Genomic DNA, 17,700 nt, shown 5'->3' on the forward strand with positions numbered 1-17,700 from the left:
TTCAGGAGTCATTGGATTTAAGTGTCTTAAATAAACAAACAAACAAACAAATAAGATATAATAAGAAATAAGAGGGGGGCGATAACTTCCTCAATGGCTCAAGGGGGCGTTTCTTTCAAAAAGGTTAAGAACCACTGGGTTAAGCAGTACTTGCTTCTTGGATAATTATACATAGTATTTAGCTATTTGGCAACATAGACAGCAAAGTTTGCAGCAACGTGAAAAATTTTAGATCTTTGAACTGGTCCCATGGCTTGGGATGCAACAGTTGTACAGGCGTACCTCGGTTTACGAATTTAATGCATTCTCCAGGACATTTCATAATGAGAAAATTTGCAAACTGAAATGCAGTTTCCCATAGGAATGCATGCATGGGGTGGTGCTATAAACCTCCCAGGCGTAATACAAACTTGCTTTGTAGTGCGGGAAAAAAAATCATAAACCTAGGCATTATTTTCAACAGATTTTCGTAAACTGAAAATTACGTTAAGCAAGGCGTTCGTAAACCGAGGTACCACTGTACTTTCAATGTAATACATAATAGACATATTAGCAAACTGATGGCTGAACATTATACTCTGCGCTACAACTAAGACGATATCGGCTGAAATCCAGTAACTTAAAATTACACTGCACAAGCCTGATAATGTCATCAGCTGTGTCTGTATTTTGTTAATTAAACAATTCCTATTATCACCCAGATGGTTCTTGGGCTCCCTTGGAATTCCTTTGGTCCTAGGGAAACCTTTAGGGGCAGCAGAGAAGTTTTAAATTTCTGAGAACTGCAGCTGCTACTCCTGGTTGATAGAAAGCTTTGAATTAATGTAACTGTTTCCAGTGCCCAATCTGGTTTATGCCAGTGAAAGTTATACAGCATGATTTTGCCCACTGAGTGTGCTCAGTCTTACCCATTTTCGGGGGATGTAGGGAGGCCACCCAATCTCTGTCTCCAATGTCCCCTCTAATTTTCAGCCCCGCTGGGCAGGGCTCCGCCTCTCTCTCTCAGCTTCATCCCAGTGTGCATGCGCAACTCCGCCCAATCCCACGCTGGGTTCTGTTGCAACAGGAACCTAACACAATCAATGCATAGAGAAGGAAGAAAGCTGCGCAGAGGAAAGTGTAACCTCCCTGACAGAGGGAATGATGTAGACATAGTACATCTTGTTCAGCAAAGCTTTTGACAAAGTGCCCCAGGATATACTGATTAGCAAGCTAACTACCGTATTTTTCCATTTATAAGATGACCCAATGTATAAGACGACACCCCCCTTTTCTAAACGCAAATTAGAAAATTTGATCCCTGCTTTTCCTGTCCTTTTGCTAAACCACAGAGCTTAGCAAACGGAAGGGAAATGCAGGGATCAAAGGACTCCCTTTGACCACCACTTTTCCTTGCCTTTTGCGAAGTGAAGGGGCTTAGGAAGTGAGTAAAGCAGCCATGAAAGGGCTTAAGGATCAAAGGGCTGTGATCATGCAGCCTTTCATTGCTGCTTTACCTGAAGGGAGGCCTCCTTTTTTCCTAAGCCCCTTGCATTTGCAAAAGGGAGGGAAAAGCGGCTGCCTTCCATGTATAAAACAACCCTCAATTTATTTGTCTAATAATTTAAGGAAAAAGTGTTTTTTACACACAAAAATATGGTAGCTGTGGGCTGGATAAATCAAGTGTCAGGTGGATACACAATTGGCTACAAAATCATATTCAGAGGGTGATTAATGAGTCCTTCTCTAACTGGGAGGAGGTAACAAGTAGGGTACCCCAAGCCTCAGTCCTGGGCCCGGTGCTCTTCATTATTTTTATTAATGACTTGGATGAGGGACAGCAGGGAATGCTTGTCAAATCTGCAGATACCAAATTGGGTGGAATAGCTACACATTGCCTCCCCAGCAAGCTGGGTATTCATTTTACCGACCTCGCAAGGATAGAAGGCTCAGTCAACCTTGAGCCGGCTACCTGGGATTGAACCCCAGGTTGTGAGCACAGTTTTGGCTGCAGTACAGCAGTTTAACCACTGTGCCACAAGGGATAAGTGCATGTTAGTGCACCTCAGAAAAAGAAACCAACTGCACAGTTACAAGATGGGGGATATCTAGCTCAGCAAAACTACGGGAGAGAACAATCTTCGAACTGTTGTAAATCACAAGCTAAATATGAGCTAATAGTGTGATGTGGCTACATAAAAGGCAAATGTTATTTTAGGTAGCATTAAGTATAGTTTCCAAATCCCACAATATGCTAGCCCCACTCTATTCAGCACTGGTTAGGCCTCATCTTGAATACTGTGTCCAGTTCTAGACACCACACTTCAAGAAGGATGCTAACAAACTGGAACAAGTGCAGAGGAGGGCAGCAAGGATGATCTGGGGGCTGGAAACCAAGCCTTTCGAGGAAAGGTTGAAAGAATTGGGCATGTTTAGCCTTGAGAAAAGAAGGCCGAGGGGTGATATGATACCACTTTTCAAATATTTGAAAGGCTGTGATACAGAGGAGGGACGAGATCTGTCCTTCATCATCACAGAGTGCAGGACATGCAACAATGGACTCAAATTAAAGGAAACCAGATTTTGGTTGAATATCAGGGGAAACTTCCGAACTGTTTAGAGCAGTAGGATAGTGGAACCAGTTACCTTGGGAGTTGATGAGTGCTCCAACACTGGAGGCATTCAAGAAAAACTTGGATAATCACCTGGCAGATATGCTTTGATTGTATTCCTGTGTAGAGCAGGGGGTTAGACTTGATGGCCTTGTAGGCCCCTTACAACCTCACTTTACTATGATTCTAAGTTACAGTCCACTGCAACACAACTTTCAACAGTTCTTTTCTCTCCACTTTATCTAAGCACCTTTTAGACACAACTTTCCCAAATTATCACTATAAGGCCCTTGCCTATATCAGTCAGTGCTCACGGGAATTCTAACCAAGCTACATACGGATGACTAGACATCCCCCACTCCTGTTGCAAGTACATTACAACCACTGAACATATACCAATAACTTCTATGTTAAGGAAATCTCGAATTCCTAAATAAAAATACAAGAGTAGGCAACACTTTAATAGAACACTAAAAAAATCATACAATCTGCTAGCTTTTGTGGATCAGGACCATTCACTTTGTCAGGCATGTACCGGTGTGCAGAACTTAAAGTCCAAAAGTTATCATTTTTTAAATTGTCTTTAAAGTTATAACCTGCTCTTGCATTTGTATTTTGTAGTGGCCACACAGCTCCATTTCAATGGAGTTAGCAAAATGTATCATACCTGTGTGCAAGGTTCCTGATAAGCTAGGCGCATGAACAAGGGCATGACTCAGCTTCCCTCCACACAGCTGTATTCCTCCTCCATGCAGTGATCATGTTAGGTTCCAATCACAATGGAACCCAGCGCATGGGGGGGGGGGGGCAAGTAGCACATGCACGCAGTGGTGAAGCTGTGAGAGAGGCAGAGCCCTGCCCAGTGGGGCTCAAAATTAGAGGATACATTGCCTGAGTGACAAGGTTTGAATTTCATTAAGACCAAGTTGAGTATTTCTGTCAAGACAATTGATGAAATTCTAAAGACAGTGGGGAAGTGGGGGTGGGAGAAGGGAGTTAATCTTGATAACAAGGGAGTAAGTAAAGTTAGCTGTACATGACTCCTCTTTGTAAGCATGCTGCAAAAGCTCAAACAGAACAATCAATGAAATAGTAACTAACAATGCTTGCTGTAATTTTCTCTGCCATACAGTATTTCTATGTGCTTATGCGTATGATTTGAAAATGCTTCTTGAGATGTATCCAATTTTTTTTCTGAATGAGAGAAGAACAACTTGTACTTTCTAACCTTCCAAATTTCACTTCAATAATGTCTCTCAACAGATCTCATTTTGCATCCTATCTACTACACTTAAAGTAGCCTTCTTGACAATTTCCTGTTGGGTGGCTGCTTATAAACACGTTATGAATGTCTGCAACTATATAGAAAACTAGGTTTTCCCTTTGGCCAAGCGGCGAAGGGACAATTAAGACATGGAAACCTGGAATAACAGATCCAAAACAATGCAAACCACAAAAAGGTCTGCACTGTACTACCTAGATAAATGTTCCATATGATTACAGACACCACACAATAGTTTTATCATCTACTAACCATAGCACAAATGGTCACCTGAAACTACTGAGCGAAATTGATGTATTTAATTCTTCATGTAAGTTCTCTGGAAAAGACAACAATATTGGGAAATGCTGAAGGCAGCAGGAAAGGAGGAAGACCAAATAAGAGTTGAACTGTCTAAATAAACAAAATGATAGCCTTTTCAAGGTCACTAATTTAAAGGGTTGCTGAAAGTCAGAAGAGACGTGAAGTTACTATTAACAACAAAAAAGTTGTCCACTGGTAGATTCATTATCAGTATTACCTTGTATCATGCCATGCAGTAATTATACAACTTCCCTCCAACAGACTCATTTCTTTTCAAACCACTGCAAAATTTACCGTTGTCTGTAAGCTACTAAAGTATACTGTGTATTCTGGAATAATATGAACAAGAGATAGCCTCTGCATCAAGGAGACTGCAAACTCAAGTTTAGCAGGAAGAAAAAAGACAAAAAAGGACTAGAGAGGCCAAGGAAGCAAGGGATGCTTACAAGTGATTGACCATCTGCTTTTACTGGCTTTCAGTGGGTAAGATTGATGATTACTATAAATATCTTCCATAGCCTTTAAAGATCTGGAAAAATCACAGTACTTTTTAACGATACATATCTAACATAAAATTTATCAAAAGCAGAACTAAAATAGCTTAATCTTTAACACTGACCACTAAATAAAGAAAAAAATGAGGTGGAAGAGATAATTGCAGGCTACAGTCCAGAGCAGAGGTTTAGGGAGTTTAAGGGAAAATTCTTGTTCATGGCAAAAAGCACAGACTTTTCAATTATTTTAAGTCTCTCCCTACTTAAAGATAAAACGTGTATAAATGTCAAATTATCATAGTATTTGACTTTTGCCAGAACTCCAGAGCAATGAAGTGCTATACAGAGAGTAGACAAAGGGGGGGGAAACACATACTCCAATGATATCCATATTATTGTACTTATTAGTTTAACAAACAGACATACATAGGACTTATTGAAGAGAAGTTAGATTTCTAAAATAGGGCCTAAGCTATTCAGGATTTCACAGGTAAGAACCAGCACCATGACTCTGTAATTACAAGAAAGCAGTGTTTCTTCTGTAGAGCATCTGTATATCTAAAGGCTTTGTTCCTCATGTCATACACCTATGATTGTATTTCATTCACATATTTTACAACAATTTTGCAGTAGTCAACCCAGCAAGAAAAGCCAAGAAGTTTTAAGTTAACCATGTTAACCAAGTTAACCACACATACCTAATGATGAACTAAAAATCCATCACAGATCCTTTCTGTCTGTCTCTGACTATTAGGTGGAAAGCCAGGAACTCTGAGCTCTATACTGTATTGAGAAGGGAATGTAGGGCTTGGAAGTGTGGTCTAAATAAATACAGAACTGGGTTACACACTTTCTACCTTATGGGCAGAAAGGAAAAGGAGGGGACTGTAGTGAATTTTTGACTTTTGAGCATGTGCAATGATACGCATGTGAGTTGACTTGGCAGCACATGATTATTGAGTATACAATTTTTCTTTTACCAACAGCTGTTTCCCAGGTACAAATGTCAGTACCTTCTTCCCCTTTCCACTGCAGTCACTGCTCACTCCTCAGAAACTTGAGGTGCCCACAATATTTCTGCAGTCCTGCTTTCACTCTAGAAAGGAACAATACTGCAATGACTGTATGCACTGCTTCTCCTGTCCCCTTAAGACTAGAATCCAGAGTACTACCCTGTTTCCCCAAAAATAAGACCTAACCTGAAAATAAGCTCTAGTATGATTTTTCAGGATGCTCGTAATATAAGCCCTACCCCAAAAATAAGCCGCAGTTAAGTGAAACCCCACCCTTCGCCATTGTGCAGCAACCAGAAGATGACATGATTTTAAAATAAAACATCCCCTGAAAATAAGCCCTAATGTGTTTTTGGAGTAAAATTTAATATAAGACCCTGTCTTATTTTCGGGGAAATACGGTAGTGACAGACAGTGAAGGGGGAAATAAGCAGCTTGCAGCAAGCAGCTGCTTAAATATGAATGAACCCAGTAATATCACCCAATTTCAGCTGATAGAAGACTATCTATTTATTTATTTATTTATTTATTTATTTATTTATTTATTTATTTATTTGATTTATATCCTGCCCATCTGGTATATTTATACCACTCTGAGGGAAAAGTAGTAGCAGATACACCAGGAATGTAATACTGATTTTCTACAGCCCCTAACTACACATAAACTATATGGGACATTTCCATAGTATATTTGATTAAGCTGTTTAAAACAAAACAAAACAAAAAACCCTCTGAGGTAGCACAAGGCTGTGAAAATAAGTCTTTCACAAAACCATCCGAGATGAGTTTGGATCTGACCTTTCATGTCCATTACTTTATAACAGCACAATGACTTTAGCTATCAGCTGCATCACTCTGTCCACCTGTGGAAAAATTAAATCAGTTACATTACCAAATATCTGTTCCCTAGATGTTTAAGACCGTTTTGTACATGCACATCTGAATGCAGATTTGAGACATGTAACCAGCCCACAAAACCTCTTCATTCAACTATGTGATAAATAGGGAGACCATTCTTAAAACTTGGCTGATAAGTTGTAGAAAGCATTACTGCCTGCATACAACCAGCCACTTCACACTCCCCAGATTCACACTTATGTACAGCCTCCAAAACACAGGTTAACAGAGATAGGACCACCGAGGAAGCACAGACAATTCAACATGGCAAAGTAAACCATGCCTTGTCTCCTGGTTTCTGTTTAAGCAGTAGCTGATCATGTGTGATAAATTACAATTTCCCCACATACTGAATAGCACATGGCAAGAAATTTCAAAGCCTGCCCTTTTAAAAAATAGCATAATAGGTATGAACAGAGCCCCCCTGCAAGCAGTAGGAGATGGCACAACTGCCAGCACTACAGAAAAATGTGCAAGTAAAATGAGTAGTCAGTGCCTTGAAAAAGGGCCCTCCAAATATTTTCATCCTGAAACTCTCGACCATCTTTGCTAAGCAAAACCAGTGGTGAGGAATTATGGGAGTAATGTTCCAAGATGAGACCATACTTGCTCATCTGTTTTAAAGGAATGTGTTGCCAGAGAGGCTCTGTCCATCCAGAGTTCATAATAGGCCTCCCCCACCCCCAAAATATAAATAAACAAACAAAAAAAAAGCTGCCCATGCAACCAAATTCTCTGTAAATGCTAGGATAAGTTTTGTGTTGACTATTAAGGATGCTTCTTTTTGCCTCTACCATGTTTCCCTGAAAATAATACAGGGTCTTATATCAATTTTTGCTCCAAAAATGCATTAGGGCTTATTTTCAGGGGATGTTTTATTTTACAGTCATGTCATCTTCTTCTGGTTGCTGCATAATGGTGGAGGGCGGGGTTTCACTTAACTGGGGCTTATTTTTGGGGTAGGGCTTATATTATGAGCATCCTGAAAAATCATACTAGAGCTTATTTTCAGGTTAGGTTTTATTTGGGGGAAAACAGGTTAAGTAACAATTTATCACAGGAAACTAGCCATGTGTCACAAGATGTTCCATCTCTATTATTGGTCTTACATAGGGCAACATTGAAACCAGACTACATATGAAGATCCCCCTCAGTATTTAAAAAAATAATCTGCACCTATTTAGTTCAGCCTTCCTGTAGCAAATCCAATACATTCTAATCAGACTCAACTCTTTGGCAATAGGAGCTCACCACTGACATGCTTTTATTCAGCCCTATGTCCCTGGTTAAACTTACATTCATACACGGGTAAGATAAACAGCGACATAAGAAACTTACTAGTTTGTTCTCGTAAGAACTTTCACTAGATAAATGAAGAGGGCTCTTATATATGTGGAGTTCATTACTCCACATAGCAGACACACACAGATTCATGGAAAGAAACCTAAGATTCACAAAGCACATTCCTATCTTGATATCGTAGCATACAATCAACTTAACCTATAAAAGTTACATCCTCAAACTTTTCTGCTGAATACTCAGGTGTGCATGCACAACGCAAATTCCCTTGTCACAAATGTACAAGCTTTCTATACCAACAATATTGTGAGATGGCTGACCCAATAAACCCCTAGAAGTCCTGTGTGTCCCCAGATATACTTCCAGACGACACAAACAATATCACTATCAGCATTACTGCCGTTATTCAACATACAGTTTCTTAGGGTCCACAATTCTAAGACGATAAGGATGATGATTACTACTGTTACAGTATCAGCCCTAAAGGGAGAACTCTATTCCGACGAAACACTGGAGTCTCTAGTAAGCACAGGACACGAAAACTGCCCATTTCAGCTTATCAGCAAAGGAGCCACAAATGTCAGGCGTTCTGAGATAGTAACAAACCTATTACGATCGCTTTAAAAAAGAACAACGGGGAGCGCCAGACTTAAAAAACAACACAGAAGTTTTGGATCGCGGCCAAGGACAAAACATCCGGCCCCCAATACTCGGGGTGGTGGTGAGGGGTGTGCGTGTGTTTGGGTGCAAAAAACATCCCTCGGGTCAGGCCTCCCTCCGCGTCAGTAACCCGGATAATTACTGTCCTCCCCATTCTCCTGCTACCCTCTCAATCTCCTTTCCACCCCCGCCTTAGGACTGCCTTTCAGCCGCCCATCCCACATCCAGATCTCTCACGCCAAGGCCCCCGCAAAGCGCAGGCCCTCCTTCCACTCCATGCAATCATCCCTAAGACAGGAGACCAAAGCCCCCCCCCACGACCAGCCGGCCCGGCCATCCCGTTTCCATCCCTCCACCTCGACGGCCAGCCGCCAGAGTGCCGGCGCCGCCCGCCCTCCTTCCTTCCCTCCCTCCCTCCCTCCCTCTCTCTCTCCCCCTCCAACTCTTATAACGCAGGCACCAATCCAGCCATTCCTGCTGATGATGGTGGTGATTCAAACTACGCAGCAAGTCGAAGCCCCCGCCGCCGTTGCCCGAAACGCCAATACAGGCCCAAACCCAGCCCGCCCTCTTCTCCCCGCACCTTAAATCTCCCTTCAAGGCACTCGAGGCCTCCTGCCTGAGGAGGCCTCCTTCTCCCTCCTCACCGCCAGCCTCTCCACCCCCACCTCCACCCCAACCCCCGCCTCGCGCTTTTCCTCAGGCGGAAAAGGCGGCCCGAGCCCGTACCTGGCGCCGTAGGACTCCCTCGCTCGCGTAGAAGACCCGTGCCCGGGCAGGCAGGATAGGCAGCCCCCACTGAGGAGCCGGGCCTGGTGAGGCTAAAGCTGAAGGAGCCGCCGCGGCCGCCGCTTCTCCTTCCCCTTCTCACACAGCGGCCTTTCCCTTCGCGGTCCTCGGCTCTCGCAGTCCGAGCGCAGCTAACAGCACGGACATGTTGGGAGCCCCCGTCCCAGCGGCCGCTACTGGGCCCTCCCTCCTTCCCTGCCGCGCAACGTCAGAATGCACCGGGTGGGAGGAGGGGAAGATAGCCCCCTCCCTCCTCGAACCTCTAAAGATCGAGTCTTACCGGCATAAAAAAGAAGGCCTTCAACCATTGGTCAATATCTTAGTCATTCAAAGCTTCGCTCCCTAATTATTTTTCCCATTGGCTTCCCTCTATGTCAGTGTCTTGCTTCTTAAATTACAATTGGCTCTTCTACTTGCCACTTACAGAACACCTTGTTTCCCCTCAATGTCCGTTGGGTGCACATTTCACTTCTATTGGTCGATAAAACTGTCACTCCAACGTACCCTGGTTTCCTTCCTCACCTCTGCGCATTTTTTTTAAAAAAAGCAGCTATGCAGCTTAGAACCTAATTGGTCGAATTCGATGTCACTTTATTTCTCCCCTCCTCTTTATTCCCTCCTTTTTTTTCTTTTACCAGGCATAGACTTCCTCTTATCCCCATCTCCGGCCCTGTCCCTAGCATTGGTTAAGAAAGTTGCCAATCTTCGCCAACTTCCGCGTCCTTCAGCCTTAGATTCTCAAATTGCCAAGGACGCAGGCGTCACTCTTGTACGTCGATTGGTAGGAACTAAGGGAAGTGGGGGGAGGATAAAAGAGGACGAGGGCGGTGCTTAAAAAGCACTGAGCTCCTAGCTCTCACCACTCGTCCCCCCCTCCCCGAAAAAGAGACTAAGCTCTCTGCCCTGTGATTGGCTAATTATTGGAGCAGCCTTCTCTCAAGTACTTACCAAGAACGGGAAAGAGGGGGTAGTGGGCGGAAAAAAAACCCGTATATTATGCTGTATGACATCATCGGCAACCAATAGGAAAGTACGAAAGGCCTCTGTTTACCTTTAGGACAGATAAGGTGTTTTAGGAGGTAGAGGTTTCTTTGGCTGGCGGGTCTGATCCTGTGCATTTCGAAGAGGAAGGCGACGAGTATTAATCCGTTCCAGGAAACGCTTCCAAACGCCCTGTGGCATTCTCTACTCTTCAGCTTGTTTACTCAGAAATAAGCTTCCCAAGTTTAAGGAGACTTAACCGCCGCTAAGATTGCAGCCTTATTATGACACAGATTAGTCCACTTCGTCAAAGAAGGAGGCGTGATGAAATGTTACGTCTCAGTCGTTTCTCTCACTTTATAGGCGTGTGTCTCAGACCTTACAGAAATCCCGTTTCTGGGCTTCCCAAGAATAAGGCGGGAGCCAAGGACTACGTAAAATCTGTAGAGATGCCCATAGACTCAAGGTGACACACAGATGTTTGTCATTGGGAAGGCGAGTAAGAAAGGGAAATCAGAGTTGCGCTGTTTTTGTGCACAGCAGAACAACAAAAAAAGGCTCTATGCATGGTGTGAATCTATCAATGGGTTGCAGCAAAGCAAAACCCTATGGCATCTTCGACAGGTTTTTGTTTGGCACATGCTTTTTTTCTGAGCTGAAGCCAACTTCAGATGCAGCCCTATGCATGCTTTCTCAAAAATAAATCCCATTGCCATGAGAAGCGCCCAGTCCACCCTGAGTTTCTAAGACAGCATTTTCAGGGACAGCATCAAGGCAGAGCCCATCTCAATGTGTGCCCTGGCCCAACTTTTATGTTATTGAGTAGGGATGGGATTTTCAGAATTCAAGGACTACCAGGCATGTAGTAGGTAGGAGGAACCCCCAGGGCAAATTATGTGTCTAGGTCAGGAGCACTCAAACCAGCAGGAGGTAAATCAGCCCTCTTTACCTCCATAGTGTCCCTGTGCCACTTCTTCATTTCGGAAAGTGCCCCTCTGCAGCATGGGAGTTAGGCTGATTCTCTGTGACTCACAAAGGTGCATGGGGGAATGAGTTCTGTCAGAGGCTGCCTCCATAGAGCGCATACTGCCATTAGGTGAGGCCTCTTCAGTAAGGCTTTTCCATGTTATTAGGTTCCCACTGTTGCAGAGTGCTCTGCCAACCGTCTTGCGAAATATGGCTCAGAGCAGACACCTGTTTTGCAATCCTCAGTTTTGATGTCAAGGTACAATACTTCTCAGAGCCCTTTACAAAGATGGTCTAAGGTGTGATCTTATTTCAAGCACAGGATTTATCCTTTTTGGATACAGTATGCTCTTCCACAACTTGGTACCTTACAGATGTATTGCACTAAAGGTCCTATCATCTTTAGCCAGTTGGATATGTCTGAGGGTGGTTGTAGTCTGAAAAGTGTTGGGTTAAAATTGAGTGCCCTAGGATGTCACCTCTGAATTCTGCACTGTTCACCACTTTTTTCCTTTGCTCCACCCCACAAATGCAGGATATTTGTATTGCTCTCCTGTGTCATTTTGCGCAGGGACTAAGCCAAAAGGTTTCCAGAACATGGTCTGACTCTGAGGGCACATGATGTATCCCTTGCTAAAGCTAAGCAAATTTAGCTCCGATACAGGTCCAGTCCAAGCAATTTAGCTGCCTGAGGAATAACAACAAATGGCATTCCCATAACCCACCCCAGTCAAGGTTAAGCCAAGTCAGAGTATCCAAAGTCAAGTTATTTTGGGACTTGTGGCAGAAAATCCCATGAGTGCTTCTTGCCTTCACTTTCATGACCGTCATGGCGTGCTGAGGTGGCGGCTTTACAGTGGGGTCTTGACTTAAGAACGGCTTGAGTTAAGAACATTTTGACTTAAGAACTGCTCTCATAGGAAAATATTGACTTGACTTACATACTTAGATTTGAGTTAAGAACTGAAAAAAAAACATGTGGGAGGCAGGGAAAGTGCAAAATTTGAACTTTCAGTTAACTGTTGGCCAGTGAAAAGAGTGCCTGTCTGCTTCCTCACTCCTCCCAGCGTTTAGAGAGTAGATTGGGAGACAGTCTTCGGACTGCCTGGTACTGTCCTGCCTGGACTGTATTTTCCCTGCCTTCCCTGAACCTTTCTTGACCTAAGAAAAAAAGAAACAAAATATCCCCCTCTAGTGGTCGAAGGCGGAATAGCAGCTTCCCATTAGTTTCTATGGACGGAAAAGAGCAGATACGGATCAAATGGTTTTCAATGCATTCCTATGGAAAATGCAGATTTGACCTGCGAACTTTTTGACTTGAGAACCGCCTTCCAATACGGATTAAGTTCTCAAGTCAAGACCCCACTGTACTTTGTCTAATGGCACGACTACCCCTGCTGAGGCAAGGAGTGGAAGCACTTTTCTAAATCTCATACATACCTAAGTTTAAAGAAAGATGAAGAAAGGTGGGATATGAACATAGTAAATTAATTTTAAAACATTAAAAACATTTCAAGAACGTAATGAAAAAAGTGAGGCTAGTGTTTTAGCACTGCTCTGTAAAGGCATTTCAAAATGGTGATTGCTTTAAGCTGTGCTATAGAAATGTAATTCATATTTATACCTAAAATAAACAGAAAGTCCTAAGGAAGTTCTCCATCAATAGGGAAGGCTACAACAAAAACAACTGATAACATTATGCTGTAAAACTACAGCATATGCTGCTCCTTTCAGTGAACCAAATACGCAGTCCATTTGACACATGCAAGATAGACGCATCAGCTGAACATTTTCAGAGCTCAAAAACCAAAGGTAAAAGGTGAGATAATAATGTGAAAATATTGTCAACGCCACTATCTTCCTTCAGTTACTGATGTTATTTTGTCAAGATGCATTTCACAGATCGTTGATTTGAGCACAAGCAGATGTAATCTTCAAAGAGATCCATCAGCAGCTATCACTGGAAAGAGAAACTTTTTCTCACACTAACAAAAAAAAACAGCAGTAACAAAAGAGTGAGAACTTGGAAGAAGCTGTTTGTAGGTAACTCACAACTTGTACTGTTAATTGTTATTGAAGGTGTTTTTAAAAGAGTTCTAATTGCATGATTTGACTAAAATCTTGCGTTCATGGTATACCCTGCTTGAAATAGTGTATACTTATTATGCACTACTTATAATTAAGTAATTAAAATTACTTATAATTAAAAGAAACTTATAATCAAGTAATTAAAATGAACTTATAATTAAGTAATTAAAAGGAACTTATTACTTTACTTAAATCATTTTAAGAACAACAATAGTATATTCATAACATCATAGAATAAATGAATTGGAAGGGGCCTATAAACCCATCAACTCCAACCCCTTGCTCAATGCAAATCAAAGCAGATCTGGCAGATGGCTCCAGCATTGGAGTGCTCACCACCTCCCAAGGTAATTCATTCCATTGTCATACTGCTCTAATAATTAAAAGGTTTTCCTTGATATTAATCCAAAATCTAACTTCCTGCGGCTTGAGCCCATTATTACGTGTCCTGCACTTTGGGATGATCGAGAACAGATCCTGTTCCTCCCCTATATGATTATAATTCAGTTAGTTGAAAAGTGCTATCATATCTCCCCCAAATCTTCTTTCTAAAGCCTTAGCATGACCAGTTCTTTCAGTCTTTCTTCATGGGGCTTGGTTTCCAGTCTCCTGATCATCTTTGTTGCTCTTCTTTGAAACTGGTCTAGTTTGCCAGAATCCTTCTTAAAGTTTGATGCCCAAAACTGGACACAGTAGTCAAGATGAAACCTAACCAGGGCCAAATACAGACGAACTAGTACTTTATAGGATTTGGAGGATATACTTCTATTAATATAGCCTAAAATAGCAATGGCCTTTTTTGCAGCCACATCACACAATTGGCTCCTGTTCAGCTTATACAACTCTTCCAAGATCCTTCTCACTCAAAGCACTACTGGGCCAATTATCCTCCACCTCATAATTGAGTGTTTGGTGCTTTTTCCCTAGATGTAGGACTTTGCACTTATCCCTGTTAAATGTCATTCTGTTTTTTCCAGCCCAGTGCTCAAGCCTGTTAAAATCTTTTTGAATTTTATTTATTTATTTATTTGATTTCTACCCCGCCCCTCTAGACAACATCCACTCGGGGCGGCTAATTTTGTTTCTGTCTTCCAGGGTATTAGCTGTTCCACCCAATTTTGTGTAATCCACAAATCTGATAAGCATTCTCTGCACCCCCTCATCCAAGTCATTAATGAAAATGTTGACGAGTACCAGACCCAGACCCAGAACTGAGCCTTGTGGTACCCCCCTTGTTACCTCTTTCCAGCTTGAGAAGGAGCCATAGATAAGCACTCTTGAGTACAATTCTGTAGCCATCTGTGCATTCACATGATAGTTGTTCTCTCCAACTCATACCTAGTTAGCTTGCTAATCAAAATATAACGGGACACTTTGTAAAAGGGTTTGCTGAAGTCAACATATGTTACATCCAGAGCATTCCCACCATCTATCAGGGAGTTTGCCTAATCAAAAAACGAGATTTATTCTTGACAAATTATGTTGGCTTCTAGTTCTAACTGCATATTATGTGACTTTGTAAGATAATAAAAATAGAATACCCTCTTCTATTTTACAGTGAATGAGGAATATAGCCTGCTTCAGGTGCTGACTCATGCTGTACCTTATGCTATTTGGGGTGTGTTGAGGCAACACTGAGGTGGATGGGAATAAAATGTGGTTAGTACTACATACTAACAGCATTAGAGGTGTTTATTTTAGGTAACTGAAAGATACCTATGTTTGTAATTTTGAGAAACATTTAAGAAATAGAGATGTGAGAAAGTAACAAAGATGCATGTGGGACGTCTAAGATATAGACACTGATTATAGCATGAACATTCATGGACACAAAGTCCACTTCTTCAAATGCTTGGAGGGAAGATTTAGGAATCCAGACATACATCTGGGGTCACGGGCAACTCATAGACTGAAATGAGGGTGGTTCCTCCCAAAATTGCAGAGAGGGACAACCCCCGCCCCCATCCTGGTCATGAGTGGCTGGGGTGAAACATAGGCTATACGTACTGTACAGCTGAGAATGGGATATAGACAGTGGAATGAAAGCAAATTTTATGTACCGAATTGTTTAAAAAATATTTTTCAAAATGTACGCTCTACTCATAGCAGTCACTGACAGGTTGACAACAACAACAACAACAACAACAACAACAACAACAACAACAACAAAGACATGGATTTGCATAGAGTTGTCCTCTATACTATTTTGGGTTGGTTAAAGCAAATTGTTAATCCTAGCTAGAGCAGACCTATTGAATGAATGGATCCTGTTAAGCCATCCTTTAGGTACGCCCCATTGATTCTATGAGTCAGCTTTAGTTGAAACTGACAATGAAATTTGGCCCATAATGGTATCATGCTTGTTTATGCAGATATAAGCTCCATTAAGCTAATTACCTATTGCAATAGATATGGTGATGTAGCATTGCAGTCATTAAGTACCCTTCTTACACCCAGAAAACTAATGTTATGACAGAGGCTACATATTATTTATTTATTTTGTTTATATACCCCATTCGCACCCAATGCAGAGACCCAAGTTTAGATAAGTGAAATTTTAAAAAATCCATAGGCTAGTAATGACATAAAATACTTAATAATATTTCATAATATTGAAATGAAAGAAGAAGTGCAGCGTCTCCCACTGAAAGCTTCCTTTATCTGCATCCAATTTATTTCCTGCAAGTGTGGCCGAAGAGAAATATGTTTGGCCAAGAGAAGGACAAAAGGTAGAAGGAGTTCCTGTAGAAAGCAGTTGAGAGTGACATTGGTTAATTGAATCCATGGAAAGTCAAGACATTACAACTTTATTTCACAACAGTTAGCAGCAGTAGTGACTGATGACTAAAGGGTCCAGGGTTAGGGTGGGGATATGAATCCACTTTCAGGTTCAGCACTCTAGTAACTCTTCTAAAATTTTGAGCACCAACTCTTGCTGCGGGCCTTACTGGGAGTCCACATTCTGTTCCATAACATGAGTCATATTCTTATCAAATGCAACAGGGTTTATTGAAATTAAAAGTAGATTAACAGCTGGGGCAATTTCAAACAACTCACAACTTTTTCTGGGACCTTCCTAGCTATTTACAAAGCCCTGCTCCTGATAAATGTTCACCTGGCACTTTCTTCACCCTCGCTCCAGTGGCTCAACTGGTCTGGGATGATCACAGGAAGAAGGGTCTATACTGTATAATGACAATGGTGAGAAGCATGATGACTCTCCCTCTGCCCTTTCCCTTCTCCTCTCTAAACGACGAAGAGTCTGACACGTCTTCTGCTGGGTACTGGGCCAGGTTGCATCAGTCTTACCAGACATCTTCAGTCTCTTCCTTTCTTGCATTTGTCGCCACTTCTCCCTCCTCTCTCTTTCTCCCCAAAAAGGTTTTCAAGGAGCTACAGCATTGTGGAGGCATTTGGCTTCTGCTTTCAGGACCCTCCAGTTCACAGATCCTCCTTTAGTATGTATGCCCACTCCTCCAGTGGTTCCTCAACTTGTTGGTCTTTCCACCTCCACCAGGCAGAGGTCTATACCCTGTGTATTGACTGCATCTCTCCTCCTCTTCCTCGCTCAGTTCATCTTCTTCTCTTTTCTTTTTAAAAAAATATTTTGTATTTTTCTGTTTCTATCCATTGCAGCCAGAGTGATTTATTACAATATGTTCCATTCATTTAATCTTATCTTATACTCTCTAACATAGTATTAATCTAATATATTCTACTTAAGTTGATGTAGATTTCATCCAGGTATAAAGAGGTTCCCATTTATTATTATCCAGTCTGTCATTTAGTGTATCTGTCAAAATTTCTGCTAATTCCAAAATCTTCTCAATAAATTCCTTCTTTGTCAGCACCTTTGTCATCTTCCACTTACTGGCATATACAATTCTAGCTGCCGTTATCAGGTGTAAGGTCAAGTACGTCTTGTTTTTTTCCAGTGTATCTGGTAATATATTCAGTAAGAAGCTTTCTAGTGTTAAAGCAATTTTAACCCCTAAATTTTTTTCTATCATTTCATGAATCATTTTCCAAAAGTCCTTGGCTCTATTGCATGTCCACCACATATGATAGAAGCTGTCTACATTCTTTTCACATTTCCAGCACTTATTAGAAACATTTTAATACATTTTTGTTAATTTCTCTCGTGTTACATACCATCTATAAAACATTTTGTATATCTTTTCTTTTAGGTTTATAGATTTAGTTATTTTAATATTTCGTTCCCAAATTTGTGACCAAGCACTTAATTCTATATTATGACCTATATTTTGAGCCCACTTTACCATGCAATCCTTCACAATTTCATCTTCCATTCCAGGCTAAAACTTGAAATGGATTCA

The 17,700-nt window shown here is 41.6% G+C and overlaps 1 protein-coding gene across 5 annotated transcripts in view; it reads right to left on the reverse strand.

Annotated features, from left to right (window-relative positions):
* The window catches only part of PPM1B (protein phosphatase, Mg2+/Mn2+ dependent 1B), a 66,878-nt gene extending 57,260 nt beyond the window's left edge, over positions 1–9,618 (reverse strand). For 2 of the 5 annotated variants that reach the window (XM_078382907.1, XM_078382906.1), the window contains exon 1: positions 9,123–9,218. The gene's annotated coding sequence lies outside the window, so the exon portion shown is untranslated. Of the gene's footprint in view, positions 1–9,122; positions 9,219–9,268 lie in introns of those variants that run through there. The other 3 variants (XM_020800536.3, XM_020800535.3, XM_020800537.3) reach the window with 3 other exon arrangements.
* Positions 9,619–17,700: the final 8,082 nt, after the last annotated feature.

This window comes from Pogona vitticeps, chromosome 1 (assembly GCF_051106095.1).
Source record: "Pogona vitticeps strain Pit_001003342236 chromosome 1, PviZW2.1, whole genome shotgun sequence".
NCBI lineage: Eukaryota > Metazoa > Chordata > Lepidosauria > Squamata > Agamidae > Pogona > Pogona vitticeps.